Source organism: Podarcis tiliguerta (genome assembly GCF_965153285.1).
Source record: "Podarcis tiliguerta genome assembly, chromosome: 5".
Lineage (NCBI taxonomy): Eukaryota > Metazoa > Chordata > Lepidosauria > Squamata > Lacertidae > Podarcis > Podarcis tiliguerta.
Window position 1 is genome coordinate 40,169,828 of NC_139538.1, and position 15,927 is coordinate 40,185,754.

Genomic DNA, 15,927 nt, shown 5'->3' on the forward strand with positions numbered 1-15,927 from the left:
TTAGGGTAAGAGATGGTGACTGGGCCAAGGTCAGCCAGTGATTTTCATGGCCGAGTGGGGATTTGAACTCTGGCATTCCAGGTCCTGGACACGGGTGGCGCTGTGGGTAAAAGCCTCAGCGCCTAGGGCTTGCCGATTGAAAGGTCGGCGGTTCGAATCCCTGCGGCGGGGTGCGCTCCCGTTGCTCGGTCCCAGCGCCTGCCAACCTAGCAGTTCGAAAGCACCTCCGGGTGCAAGTAGATAAATAGGGACCGCTTACTAGCGGGAAGGTAAACGGCGTTTCCGTGTGCGGCTCTGGCTCACCAGAGCAGCGATGTCACGCTGGCCACGTGACCCGGAAGTGTCTCCGGACAGCGCTGGCCCCCGGCCTCTTGAGTGAGATGGGCGCACAACCCTAGAGTCTGTCAAGACTGGCCTGTACGGGCAGGGGTACCTTTACCTTTTTACCTTTATTCCAGGTCCTAGTCCAACACTCTAACCACTACACCACAATGTGTCTTATAGGTGCACGTGACATATATATGCTTGCAAGTATGCGTATCATATTGGTATTTTTTGCTGCAGAACCACAATTGGCTGAAGGAACCTGCTGAATGAGCTCTCAAATGGTTCCATATGGCTCCACGATCCTTTGCACCAGCTGTCAGCACCTACAAGAGGCGTCATGAAATACGTAGTTTCCCAATGCCTGCCAAGAGCATGACCCATACCTCCACCCCTCAGGTGAGGATAGACCGTCCAAGTACAAATAACCAAGTGATGATCTGACAATAACGTGTCTTTAGATTTACATTTGGATATGAGCCTAAAAACTTCCTCACTTTTTCCTCTCCCAAAAGGTATTAGTTCGAAGGCTCCAGTGGCAATGTAATCAGATTGTTCACATATTGCATTTTCAGGTCTTGGCTGCTTCAGAGGATAAGTGTTTACTTAACAGGAAGTGAACCATCTTAGTGTCAGGGGTGAGATGCCCTTCTTTGAGGGTAGAGTGATTCCCATCATTCTTTCAGATATTGCAGTATAGCCAGAGGTCAAACAACTAACGGTGTCTTCCATAAGCCTGCACAAAGAGACCGGCTGACAAACAAGGTCCTTCAAATTTTAGAAACGTCTTTGTGCTGACTTATTAGAGGCACTATTCCATAACTCACTTAAGAAGCTACCTGTTGTGAGGCTTTGTCCCCTCTATCATTTCGAAAACACTTCACAGATGATCTTCAGCTACTGTAATTTTGCTATTTTTATTTTCCTTTGCTTCAAAGCATCCAAACTAGTCTTCCACAGTTATTTGTCCATGTTTAGCACATAAGGGAGTAATCTAAAGCCAGACACCAGCCCCATTCACAGTCCATTCAAAGCAGTATCATACCATCTTAAACAGCCATGACTCCTCTAAGAAAATTCTGGAAACTAATTGGTTAAGGATGCTAAAAGTTGTCAAGAGACTCCTCTTCTCCTCATAGGGTTACAATTCCCAGAGTTCCCTAGGATAGGAAGAAGGATTTATTGTTAAACTGCCAATGAGAATTTCACCATAAATTCTCCCCTTTGATAATTCCCAAGTGTGTTTTCTTCCCCAGGTTAATTGATGTAAAATTGTTTTAAAAAAGCAGAAGATATTTCCAGCACAGCACTAGCAAGTACTATGTAGGAAAGGTTGACTTATATGAAATACTGCCGAATGCAGGCACTGGGACCCTCCAACTCTCTTCAACCCCCGCCAGCATTGCATGGGTCAAGGATGATGGGAGTTATAGTCCACCAACATCTGGAAGGCCACAGGTTCCCCCGTTCCTGACTTAATGGCTAGACAAATCTGTCAGTAGTGGCCTTCTCGGTGGTGGCACCCTCCCTGTGGAACACACTCCCTACAGATGTCAAGGAAATGAACAACTATCTGACTTTTAGGAGACATCTGAAGGCAGCCCTGTTTAGGGAAGTTTTTAAGGCTTGATGTTCTTCTTATGTTTTTAGATATTTTGTAATCCGCCCAGAGTGGCTGGGGAAATCCATCCAGATGGGTGGGGTATAAATAATAAAATTAATATGATTTATTATCCAGTGAATATCTTAGAATGTGCTCAGAAGGAAATTCTGCCACCAAAATGCTAAAATTATTAAATAATTTATTTACCTGATGATGAAGATCTTTTTATAAAGCAAACTTCCAAAGCCAACTAAAACTGAAATGATTGCAAGAGTAGTTATGAATATCAAACAAATGACATCTGATTATTATTTTTTAAGCTGGAGAGCTGCACGCTGCCCTCTTCGATAACCCTGGGCATTCCATCATCCTAGACCTCAGGATTATCATTGGGTAAAAAGTAACCAATTTGCTCCCCTATCTTAGTAAATAAAATACTTATTTTTGAGATGACGAATCCTCTGGAGCATCTGATATGACATTTAAGCTTTGGAGCAGGATGACTGAGTGGAAGCTAATAGAACCTGCCTTAATGACAGATTGTGTGTTAACTTTCTATTCTCTCTCCCTCAGTCATTGTCAGCCTTCACTGTTTTATTATTTTTCTTCCCAGCTGAAGGTTTGTATGGGTTCTTCAGAAATACTTCATATTAAAGACTCTTGAAAACAGATGAGACCTTTCAAGCAGCCTTCTTAGAAATGTAAACCCATTCACATTTTATTTCTGTGTGGGCTTTAATTTTGTTTGGTTTTCTTGGCTCATACGCTGATAGGATTTCCTTTGGAGTTCCCCTCGTCTTCAAAAGTCTAACCTTTACTGAAATTGTGCCTGTATTGTTTCATTTGGTTCCTGGCATTTCCTCATTCTCAAGAGAAGTTATTGCCCATTACTCTACTGTGGTATGTATTCTAGAGCAGATATTTAGGCAGCGATATCTCCAGGTTGCTCTTAACAAATGCTGATGTTACTCAATTGCCATACCGCAGACTCACACACCATGGGGCAGATTCACACAAGACGGGACATGGACAGACAAACATGTCCTCAAACACTCACAAGTAGGGGTGTAAGAAGACATTGTTTCCCCTTCTGCTTTGCATTCCTCAAATGCAGCACTGTTTCCTTTCTGCTGCAGTTTGTCTTTTCCAAAAACCACATTATTCGTATCGCTGTCTGCTGTGATGAAATTTTGTAACTCGTGTATTTTACATAATTAATTGTGTAAATTATGCTGCCACTATACTATTCTACCCCATTGGTGTCAGTGCAAAGGAAAGACCATCAATTATGTATTGTCTGCAGGTTCAAAGCTGTGCAACAGCAATCAGATTTACCTTTTAGGACATGGGACAAAAAAGCAAGCAATTTCCCCTCCTGTTTCTGTTCTCCGACATCCCTGCTCACAAAGACATGACATGGCCTCACATGCCTACCATAACATGGACTCATACACATGTACCCCAACACAAATTCTCACACACGTGCATGCCACAACTTGCATATATACACACACTCCCAGAACCACCTCTATCAGTAGCTCTTCCATAACACTGTGCCAGAAAGAGAGGTGGAGTCAGCGTGACACAGAACAACTCCTGTCAGACTCCTTTCTTCCAGAACTGTCTCCTGCAATGGTCATCAAACCTGGCTATTATTTGATTTAATTATGTAACACCACGTAAAAAATGGAGAAAAATTGCTTATTTTCTCTTCACTCCCCTGTTCCTTTTCTAAATTGTATAATTCCTATTAGATCATAAGCTATTTTTGTCAAACGCAAAGCCACCTCCAGCATGTTGGCCAAAAAAAAAAGCTACATAAATGTAGCCAATTATTAAGCCCTTGCACTTTAGTTTCTATTAGAAATATTAGCAGGTGATTAGCAAAGGCTCTAGACAAATGGGTGCATTCGTGCAATAATGTAAAAATACACCCCCCCATTGTTGTTTTTTAAGAGAGACTTAGAGGCTCCAATCACAAAGAGAGGCTGGGAAAAGGCTAGGAAGTGAGAGGGGATGTGAGATTTTTCTCTAGACCAACTGGCCATATGTTTGTTCTTCTTTAACAAGTTACAGACAACTTTTGTATACACAACACACACACAGACAGACACACACACATAAGAATGCAGATGTTAGAAAACTGGGCAGACTGCATTTTCATTGTGCCATATCCTGTGATCTCTTCAACTCTTGTAATCTCTTCCTTGGCATTCTCTTAATGCCAAAAGTTGGCCTGCTCTGATGTCACTGTGTGTGTGTGTGTGTGTGTGTGTGTGTGTGTGTGTTGCGGGGTGTGTGTGTTACTGGCACACATATCATGATGTCCCTTCAGGCTGCCATTTAGTTCTTTGATGTAATGTGGAAGCTTAAACAGGGTAGAGATAGCTTTAGGGATTTGAAATATCTGGGACTTGGAATGTTAGGATTAAAAAACAACAGCACTTTGGTTAAATTAAATGGCTTCATCATTAAACAGATACCATGAGGGGTTTTTAAAAAAAAAAAAAAAATTCTTAGGCTGCTTCTAGGCCATTGGCAAGTTGTGGATGGGATTCAACCACATACCCAAGTTGCTCAATTAAAGTGGATTTGATGCTCATGCACAATCAACCTGCTTCCAAAAAACGCAAAAGTTTTGCTGCAAGGAAAGTGATGGGGAAATGCACTGGAAAGTGTAGAACAATAATTTGTTGATGCAACGTTGTATAACCACCCTGCAAAAACTGTTGTTTCACCATCCCATAAACTTTGTGCAAACCAATCAGGATGATCGTTTAATCAATAAGTCATCCAAAAGTGACCTTTGTTAGATTGGTTTGGTTGAACAGTTTCAGAAATAAAAAGAAAACATTTGATGCTTATCCATGTGACTCTTCTTAGGAAGTCTGTGATAAATGAGAAAATCTGTTTAAGAGCCTTGTCAGGCATTCATTAAAGCAGTGATGGCCAAACTTGGCCCTCCAGCTGTTTTGGAACTACAATTCCCATCATCCTTGACCACTGGTCCTGTTAGCTAGGGATGATGGGAGTTGTAGTCCCAAAACAGCTGGAGGGCCAAGTTTGGCCATCACTGCATTAAAGGAATACATGTTTGAAAGGTTGGGCTGACACCCATTCGCCCTTCACCTGACCTCCATACATTCCAATGCCCTCTTTCCCGAGGGGCTATTGAGCACACCTAACCTCAGCTGTTCACAGAAGTACACTTACAGAAGCCTACAAGCATTCAGGGCTACATGTATGTAGGCCCTGTGCAAACAGGCTACTTGAATACCTGGACATTGAAGGAAGGGTGGGACTGCAATCCCCAATCTTCACCTATTAATTTAAACTGCTTAAATCAGTGCCTGAATACGACTGTAATAGTGAAACATAGGAGGAAAGTGATCCTTAACATACACAAAGAGCAAGATGTTTACGGCTGTGCTCCAATTAAATTTATGCTGTCTGATCACTTTCACAGACAGAATAACAGACAAATCAGCTTTGATAGTTAATCTGAGACTGGGGCAGTCTAGATTCGGGGCCCTAAAATCAGCTACTTTGCCAGTCATTGACACACTCTGAAACTCCATCAATTTCCCAGTAATTATAGAAAGATGTGATGTGCACTACCTTGTGTTATTTTCCTCTTAACTATACCACGGCACGTCCAGAGCTCAGGGATGGGACACTCAGAACAGGTGGGGGACTCTTTCAGGCAGGCTGGAGCCCCTTATAAATCAAATTCTTGTTTGCATTAGGAGGACGCAATAAAGTAATCCGGGATCACCCCTTGCGATGAGCTAGCAAACCCAGTTTGAAATGGAATTGAGCTGAAAAGCACTCCAATCAACTTACATTGGAAAAACAAATCCATCCTACCCTTACTGAACAAAAGGGCACAGCTTCAACAACAATTAGTTCCACTGATAGCTTATCTGAATAGCTCTGGCGTTGCCACAAGATATTGATCAGAGCAAAGAGCTATTCCAAGATTGTGACATCTGAAACAATTGGCTTTAAAGCAGTCAGAAGTAAAGCTATTGATTTAACTGAGGATTGTTTTGTCCTTTCACTCTGTTTTGTTTGTTTGCTTTTTGTTTTGTTTTTTCCTAACCTGTCACTGACTTTTATATATATTGCGGAATTTTTGAGGGCATTCATTTCAAAACCGTGGCGTTTCCAGCACCTTGCAGGAATGACTGACTGTCTTCCAGGGAAACTACTTAAAGTAATATGCTGCACCAGCCATCTGTGATCACAGATGCTTTGACCTAAGATTTAAAGGGGCTTTGCCAACCTTAGTGCGAAAAATACAGATGAGATGTCCCACAAACCCAATTCTGCAAATGGCAGAAAAAACTACACTCGTTTATCTTCTCACACAAAAAGCCAAGAATAAGCCCCAAACACTTGCAACTCCCCACCTCAGAAGGAGGATGGGGAATTCCCAACATAGAACTGTACTGCATCACCAACCAAGCATGCTATATAGAATCATAGAATCATAGAGTTGGAAGAGGCCACAAGGGCCATCGAGTCCAACCCCCTGCCAAGCAGGAAACACCATCAGAGCACTCCTGACATATGGTTGTCAAGCCTCTGCTTAAAGACCTCCAAAGAACGAGACTCCACCACACTCCTTGGCAGCAAATTCCCATACATTCTAGATGCATATAATCCCATACATTTTAGAAGACGAGACAAAACAATGGGTGCGCTTGGAGAGAGATGTAATCAAAAACACTCCCACCACAGCATACCCTTTCCTCCAAAACAAACTAAGGAAAATCCCCACAACACAATAGGTTCACACAAACAATGCTTAAAGCATGGAAGGAAGAAGTAGGCAAACTGTTCCCAATCCCACCCCCACTAATCCCCCTGGCTCACCACCCACTATTCCACCACACAGCACAAAATCTCCAGATAAAAACCTGGCAAGCCAAAGGCCTATATCACCTAGCAGACCTCTACAAAAATAACAAACCCACTTCGACACGAGAAATACAAAACAAACGAGGGGATACCTAAATACCTTGGCTAACACACCACCAACTGCACGCCTTCTTAAACAATCCAGTAGTAAAATCAACAGCCACTAGGCCCTTGACCACCTTCAAAAACCTTCTCCTAACAACAATGGGGCATGGCAAGGGGATGGTGTCCACAATATACAAAACACAGCTCCAAAGCCCCACAAACCCCCTTGATGCAATCAAAAAACAATGGGAGGATGACACAGGCTATGAAATTAGTCCAATGGACTAGAATGCGGTCTAAACCTCCCTTTAAATCCATATCAGCAAAAAGAAGCGAACTCACTCTGAAACTCACTTACAGATGGTACCTAACACCATGTGAACTGGCACTGATATGCCCAGGAACCTCACCAAGATGCTGGAGAGGCTGCACCTCCATAGGCACATACCTTCACATGTGGTGGGAATGCATCAAAACCCAACTTTTCTGGACAACAGTCATACAAGAAATAAGCAAAATAACTAAACAGGTACTAGAAGTCACCCCAGAACTGGCCCTACTGAACATCTTCCAAGATAACTGTGCCCACTCACACTATAAAGAGCTTATAACCCACCTACTCTCAGCAGCCAGAAGCATCCTAGCCAGACCCTGGAGGGACCTGTCAGGAATAAACATGGAACACTGGTATCAAGTAGTATGAGAAATCGTCTTACTAGAAAAGCTAACCAATAGACTGAAACTGGCATGGGGCCAAATAGAAGAGGATGCCTTCACTTCAGTATGGCTCCCCTTTATCACATACACAGTCCAACAAGACAACAACACGAACCCACCGTCAGCATACGATTCAATATGGCTAACTTAACCCACGAGCGACCCCTCCACACACAAACAAATCCCACTGCAGTCAGCCAAAGACAATCAGGCACACCCTAGGCCATCCCAACCTCTCTCACCACCAAGGAAACATAACAAGGGAATAGAAAGAGAACAGACCCAAGTGATGCTGACACAAAAACCCCACACATACACCAAGAACCTAAGCTTTACCACCCCACTCCCTCTCTCCTGCCCCCCCCTTTCTTCCCAACCCTATACTACATATAACAATGTCTCACAGCAAATGTAATGGATCTGTAGAAAACACAACCTGTAGAAAGAGATAATGCATGTGCTTTGTAAACGAGGAAAATCTTTAAGAATAATAATAGTGGTAGTAACGACGACAACAACAACAATAATAGAAAGATTATATGTCCCCTGATTTTTCCCTCTAAAATAAATGTTCAGGCCCACCAAAGCTGAGATTATTGTATAATAAGGCAAGACTTTTCTATATTCTTAAAAGCTCATACCTTCCATCAGGGAAAGAGGCAAGTGAAGTCAACATCACATACTTACTCCTGGTTCAGCTAGACTGTCTGCATCTCCCCACTCCTACAGCCACATAAGACTAATGGTCTTGAAAGAGAACCAGAAGAAACAGGTCAAGGCTGTTAAAAGTGTAGAACCCCTGTCCTCTGTCATCTTTTCTCTCTGGTAGTCTCACTGAATTCAGTAATCTTTGTAATGATTACTGGCAATGCAGTCCCATGCATGGAACATGTGTTTGATGGGAAGTTTATGAATGCGATGTTAGAACCCCTTAAGCATTTTTTCTGGGATCACCAGACTGATGGAATGATTCAGTGAAAGGCTCTGGGAAAGCTCAGTTGATAGAAGATGAGAAACTTAATCTCAGGGTCATGAGTTTGAGGGCCCCCCCTACACACACACATTGGGCAACATATTCCTGCATTGCAGGGGGTTCAGCTAGGCGACCCTTGTCCACAATTCTGTGACATTATATATAAGACACCACATTGCATACTTGTTTCTGCTGTGAGTTGCTGTTGATGAATATTCTAAGCTGCTTTGGGGATCCAGTTTAAAATCAGAAAACAAATCAAATCAATATGTAAGTCCATAATGCCAGAATGACCATGGGCAGCTCAATCAGCTTGGGAAGATGCATTGTAGTGAGTCAGATCATTAGTCCATCCAATTTAGTGTTTTCTGGATGGACTGGCAGTAGTTCTCCAGAGTTTGCAGATAGGAGACTTTCCCAGCCTTACCTAGAAAGACCTGGGATTGAACCTGGGACCTTCTGCATTCAAAGCAGGTGCTCTGTAGGCCTAAGCCTGTGCAGATTTATGTAGCCGTCTGTCTCCTTGTGGTCAGTTACTCCTATCCCAAGTAAGCGTGTACAGGATTGTTCTCAGGAGGAACATTTAGCCAGTGCACAGGGTTCTTGAACATTCAGCCCAGTTTAACATCAGTCTCATGGTTGTTGGGTTTTATTTCATACTTTTATTATATCTGGAGTGACTGGGAGACTCATACAAAATGTTATCTCTCTTTGCGCTTGTATTTCTCCCATCAGATCAGGAAACACATTCAGAATCCAAGGAACTACTTGCATATTGCATGTGCCTAGAAAATTAGAAGTAAACACCATCAAACTATTGCAGTATCCTGTCTCTGAGATAATTTGATTTAAATGCGCCACTAAATGCTAAATCTGAAAATATCTGGCCACCTATGATTTGATTTGAAATTCTTAATTATTCCTGTTCAAAATTATACAGGTGTATGAATGCATTGTTTGTCCTTGAACCATCTTATTTCTAAATTATTTGTTCTTTAAATTGTGGTGATTAGCATTTACCACCAAAGTCTGTAAGTTTGGAATAAGAATATTTCCACCTCATAATGACCAGGTGTATTCCAAGGAGAATTGCTGCTAGATTCTAAATGCAAAATGAAACTATTACATGTTTGTGCTGCTTTTGCATTCATCACACTTAGGTGATCACGATAGGAAAAAATGCAAAAATAATTATAATGGAGAGCGTCCAAAATGATCCTCAAAACACAAGTGAATCTGTCCCAAGATACGTGTTTGTGTGTAAAGGAATTTATTTTTAAAGCAGTCCAATGAGTTTTGGCCAATTGTAGTTTATAAGGACTTCATTGCGGGTTAAACTGGGGGGAAAGCCTGCAGAGATCTCTGTAAGATAAATTTCGGATGCGCACTGAGACACCAACTAATGTGAGTGGGAGATATACCTAACAGAGAGCTCAGCAGGCTGTCTTTTCAATTCAAGTCCTGATCAAGATAGCAGCCGCTGTTGGCACATATTCAGAAGTTTATTATTTTAACACACCGGTGACTTTAAATCTTGATTATTGGTGCAACTGGCAAGAACGTCTAAAAGGGGCAATGCCATTTACAGAGCAAGGCATTGGCAGGTATGGAATCAGCTGGCACCAGGAATTCCCAAGCTTGGAAAAAACCCTAGGTGCTTCTCAAATGTAAATATTTTTTAAAGCAGGGATGAGGAACTTTGGACCCTCGGAGCGTTGCAGGACTACATTTTTGACCCTTGGCTATGCTGACAGAAATAGAGTCTAACAAGATCTTGAGGGCCACAGGTTCCCCAGCCTGCTTAAAAGCAATTTACAATTCTGTGTCCAAAGTATTTGTGGGGGGAACCCTTGGTGTTTTTTTACATAGTGGGATCTGGTTCCACTTGCACCCTAAAGAAAACACAGAGGAAATGGAAGGAATCAAGGCTAAGGAAAGTCCACTTCCTCTTGGGGCTGCAAGCAGTCATTGATCTGGCAGATGACACAGCTTCCTGGTGTCCCAACTGCCACAACCACACTCCCATTCCAAAACGGTGTTATGAGACTGCCTGTGTGTCCTGAAAAGGAAGCAAGCCTGTGCAAACGTTTACAGCCAGTGTGGTGTAGTGGTTAAGAGTACTCGTAATCTGGGGAACCGGGTTCGCGTCTCCGCTCCTCCACATGCAGCTGCTGGGTGACCTTGGGCTAGTCACACTTCTCTGAAGTCTCTCAGCCCCACTCACCTCACAGAGTGTTTGTTGTGGGAGAGGAAGGGAAAAGGAGAATGTTAGCTGCTTTGAGACTCCTTTGGGTAGTGATAAAGTGGGATATCAAATCCAAACTCTTCTTCTTCTTCTACAAGCCAGTTTAAGAACTCCTGGAATGAGATGCATGCTCCAGTGGTGTTCCGAATTGCTAACCCAATTCCAAGTGGAGCCAAGGGGAATTCTCCCATCACGGATAATGTGCACTACGGTAGGTGCCCTCGGCAGATTGTCTTTAAAGCCCTGAGATACTGAAGCACAACCAAGCGCGTATTGTTGCCACTTGCCTTCCCAGCTCTTAAGAGAGTTGCTAGCCCTCCAAAGCTCTAACGGCCATGTATGAAAAGCACTTGGCTGGCACAACTGTTGAAAGGAGCCAGCCAGCAAACCTGGAGAACAATCAGTGAGCTTTGAGTCTGTGCACCTGCCAGCTGCATTTCTGTTGCTCAGTGGCCTGCGTGCAGCACACACTGTTGGAACATGCAGATGAGGCTTCCCTGGAAAGGGGGCAGGAATTCTGGAGCCAGATGGCAGAATTAGAATGACCTTCACCTGCCCTTAATCCATGTGAAGCTCAATGGACATCAAAGCTTTACCGAAATAATAACAATAGCGGGGAAAGCTATGTCCTTGGCACAAAGCAAAGAGCAATCTCTTTCATTCTCAAACTGCTTCAAGTTCAAAGGCCCAGAGTCATCCTCCAGGGCTGTTGCATAATTTGTATTACAGCAGAAGCGTATGATCCATCTAATACCAATACGTCATGCGGTGGCCCATTGCAGTCCAATGCTAATACCAGAAGAAAGGGACGAAGTCTCCACTTCCTAAACAGATGTGCAGTGCAGAGAGAAAAGATGTCCTAGAATCATAGAATCATAAATCAATATATTTGTAGGTAGGTCTATAGAACCTAGGGACGGGGGTGGCGCTGTGGTCTAAACCACTGAGCCTCTTGGGCTTGCCGATTGGAAGGTTGGCGGTTCGAATCCCCACGACGGGATGAGCTCCCATTGCTCTGTCCCAGCTCCTGCCAACCTAGCAGTTCGAAAGCACACCAGTGCAAGTAGATAAATGGGTGCTGCTGCGTCAGGAAGGTAAACGGTGTTTCCATGCGCTCTGGTTTCTGTCACAGTGTCCTGTTGCGCCAGAAGCGGTTTAGTCATGCTGGACACATGACCCAGAAAGCTGTGGACAAACACCAGCTCCCTCGGCCTGAAAGCGAGATGAGCGCTACACTCCATAGTTGCCTTTGGGTGGACGTAACCATCCAGGGGTCCTTTACCTTTACCTTTATAGAACCTACCATTTAGCTCCTTGGGCCTTAATCTCAGGGAAGTGTGTGTGAAATGCAGCTGCAGGAATGCAGGAATATATTTATTATATTTGTACTCCACCTTTGCTGCAAGGTGATCAGGGTAGTCTAAATTATCCTCTTCTATCCTCCCAAATCTGTGCAGTAGATTAGGCTCAACTGGGTGGTCCTGTTGGTCAATGTAGACAATACTAAGCTAGATGAACCATTGTTGAGTTGCTTAGGAATGGATGGCTAACACATACCTGCATGTTATCGTCTGACTTTTGTGTCAGCACATGTTTACATCTAGTTGACAGTTTCACCCAAAATAATCTTCCCTTCCTTTCCTGTTCATCATTGGTGCTTGTCACCTGCCTTTAGAATCACTTCAAAACAGTATTATTTATCTCCATAAAACCACTCCCCTGTAAAACATTAGCTCACTTTCATCTTAACTTGAATCCATAAAAATCTGAATAAGTGAGATTATATTGGGTTTTAGTAGCTTGGTGAAGGCTTCGTTTGTGCTAAATAGGTGAATCAGCCACTAAAGTGCGGCACATAAAAACCTTATTGAAGGGGATGTTACCGGCTTGTAGGCATTGCTTGATTTTGCCTGCCATCTAGTGGTTTGGTTCCGCCACACTTCCTGCTCAGAAAAAGAGAGTGCTGATATATGGATGCAGTTTCTTTTCCTAATGGCACAAGTCAAGTCAAATCAAAGCACATGTGATCATTAGTTCGGTGATGCTTTCTTTCAACCAGTCACTATCAAACGGTACATAATATATAATTGGGACCATGTGTAGCTCAACTTAAGCCTGTACCAGTTTTCATTATATTCGAAATGTCTGTCCAAGCTTATTATTGTGTTTCGGGTTGATATTGAGTACTTGAAACATAAATAAAAGCATGCTGTACTATAACATCTAATCATACCCCTAGCATGTACAATTATTTGCTGAATGAGGTTAACAGCACTGTTGAAAGCAGAGGGCATATAACTGTATTTTAAAGAGCTATTTGCAGAAATGGGTACCTGATTTCCAACATGCCAAGCTTCTGGGCTCTGACCCACTATTCTCAATGTATTTATTTAGTTTACATTTGTATCTCACTATTCTTTTGTCATGGAACGCAAGCCTCCCTGGCAATTAGCCACCAGCCACTGACCGGATCCAGACTTGCTTAGCTTTGTGTGCCTATTTCCCCATTTCTTCATGGAAATCTCATTTATTTTAATTCTTATAACATGCAGGTACAGTGGTACCTCCGGTTACCTATGCTTCAGGTTACATACACTTCAGGTTACAGACTCCGCTAACCCAGAAATAGTGCTTCAGGTTAATAACTTTGCTTCAGGATGAGAAAGAGAAATCGTGCTCTGGCGGCGCAGCAGCAGCAGGAGGCCCCATTAGCTAAAGTGGTGCTTCAGGTTAAGAACAGTTTCAGGTTAAGAACGGACGTCCAAAATGAATTAAGTACTTAACCCGAGGTACCACTGTATGTGTTAGCCTGTCCTAAGCAACTCACCAAAGGAACACTAAGCAGTAGCTCAAGAGGCAGAGTCACAGTGCTGCAAGCAAAGTGTTTGAACTGGAATTCTCTCCAGAAAGTTAGGCTGCCCACATACTGCTAGTCACCTCTTGCTAATCAGCAGGAAGTCAACGCAGTCAAGTTTGGCAGTGCTGATCATCTGTATGCAGAATCAGCTTCTCCTTTTTCCTTCCCACCTCAATAGTATCATCTGCTTAACAGATTAGTGTCCCAAACCACTGTGCAGTCTCACCTCCCAGATCAGTCCAAGGGAGAATATTCATATTTATTCCTATTGGAGCAGGCCTTATCTGTTTAATCAGAGCAGACAGCATTAGCCATGGATTTGGCTTGGCATGAGCACTTCCTAATCTAGTGCTCCTGCTTTGCTTCCCGGAACTTCTTAAATTAATTACAGTGGTACCTCAGGTTACATAAGCTTCAGGTTACAGACTGCTAATCCAGAAATAGTACCTCGGGTTAAGAACTTTGCTTCAGGATGAGAGCAGAAATCGTGCTCCAGCAGCATGAGGCCCCATTAGCTAAAGTGGTGCTTCAGGTTAAGAACAGTTTCAGGTTAAGAACAGACCTCCAGAACGAATTAAGAACTTAACCCGAGGTACCACTGTACTTCTAGACACCATCTTTCAGAGGTCTTGAGTTTAATGACCTTTTTTGGATATGTCCCGTTTCCTAGCTGTTCTTCATTTAGGTTTCCTAGCAAACAGTCATCTGCATGATTTGTCAGCCTTGTTCATTTTTTAAAATGCACTTTTTCTCTTTTTTACTCCCATATAAGGGATGCGGGTGGCTCTGTGGTCTAAACCACAGAGCCTAGGGCTTGCCAATCAGAAGGTTGGTGGTTTGAATCCCCGCGATGGGGTGAGCTCCCATTGCTCTGTCCCTGCTTCTGCCCACCTAGCAGTTCGAAAGCACGTCAAAGTGCAAGTAGATAAATAGGTACTACTCCGGGGGGAAGGTAAACGGTGTTTCCGTGTGCTGCTCTGGTTCACCAGAAGCGGCTTAGTCATGCTGGCCACATGATCCGGAGGCTGTACGCCGGCTCCCTCAGCCAATAAAGCGAGATGAGCGCCACAACCTCTGAGTCGTTCGCAACTGGACATAACGGTCAGGGGTCCCTTTACCTTTTTACTCCCATATAATTCCACCAATTTAAATTGTGAGCTCAGTCACATTGATCATGTTAGATTGGCCTGTTCGGGATTTTAGCACAGATTTTCCTATGCCTTTTAACTTTGTAAAAATGTCTTTACAACAGATTGTGCAAAGTCAGTATGAACAATTGTGATGGGTGCCAGCCCAAGCATATTTTGCTCTCTCTTTCCTCCCCATTCATACCACCATAGTCAATCATTCCAACTCTTCCCTCCCCATAGTACATTCCTGTGGCCTCTTGCATTTCTGCAACATTTCTGCCCCTGAAAGTAAGCCATAAAAGTTGACAGGCTTTTGTTTCTACTAAATAAGTTTCCATTTTGACAGTCTGTGTGCCAAAAAGCTGTTGCGTCTACCTCCAATATTTACGTAAGCGAAGCCCATCTCTCTCAATGTTTTCTAAAATGGCTGCCAGCAATACCCTTGCCTGTTATAACCTGGGCCATTGTGGCCACTGTGACAATCACAAGACCATTCCAATATATTCCTGGCTGAGTACATTCAGCTGGTCAGATGCTCGATTTGGCATTTCCTTCTGGATGAGAAGAGGGAGATCTGTAGGTAGGGAAAGATCATTTACCTGGTGCTGGTTTGAATCATGGAACAGATTAATACGGTTTGCTCTTAGGAAGTTCCCAGCAAGGTTTAGAAAAAAGATTCATTAAGACATCCACATTATTTATAACTCCCCCCTTTCTTCCTGGTATTATCAAAAGAAATAAGGAAGCCAACTGAATTAGCAAATTTTCCATCTACGCTGGCAACGTCCTCTGTACCTGAGGGAAAGCAGGCTAGCTTAGGGAGCGCAAACCACACAGAACACACAACTCTGTCCTCCAGCACTCTTGCTACCACTCCCTGCTCTCTCCAAGCATCTGTTCCCTGAAGCAGCTACCTTAGTTTGTTCAATAGTAGGGTTGGCATCCAAGGGTGGTGTTTACAAGGCTATGTCTCCAGACCATGCCTTCTTTCTGCCACTTCATGGCAAATAATAACAACTCCTTGAATAATATTTGGAATTACGTGGCATGGGGAGGATAGTTGACACTGCACGTTATCTTACTCGCAATCATGTGATGCAAAATCCAGAT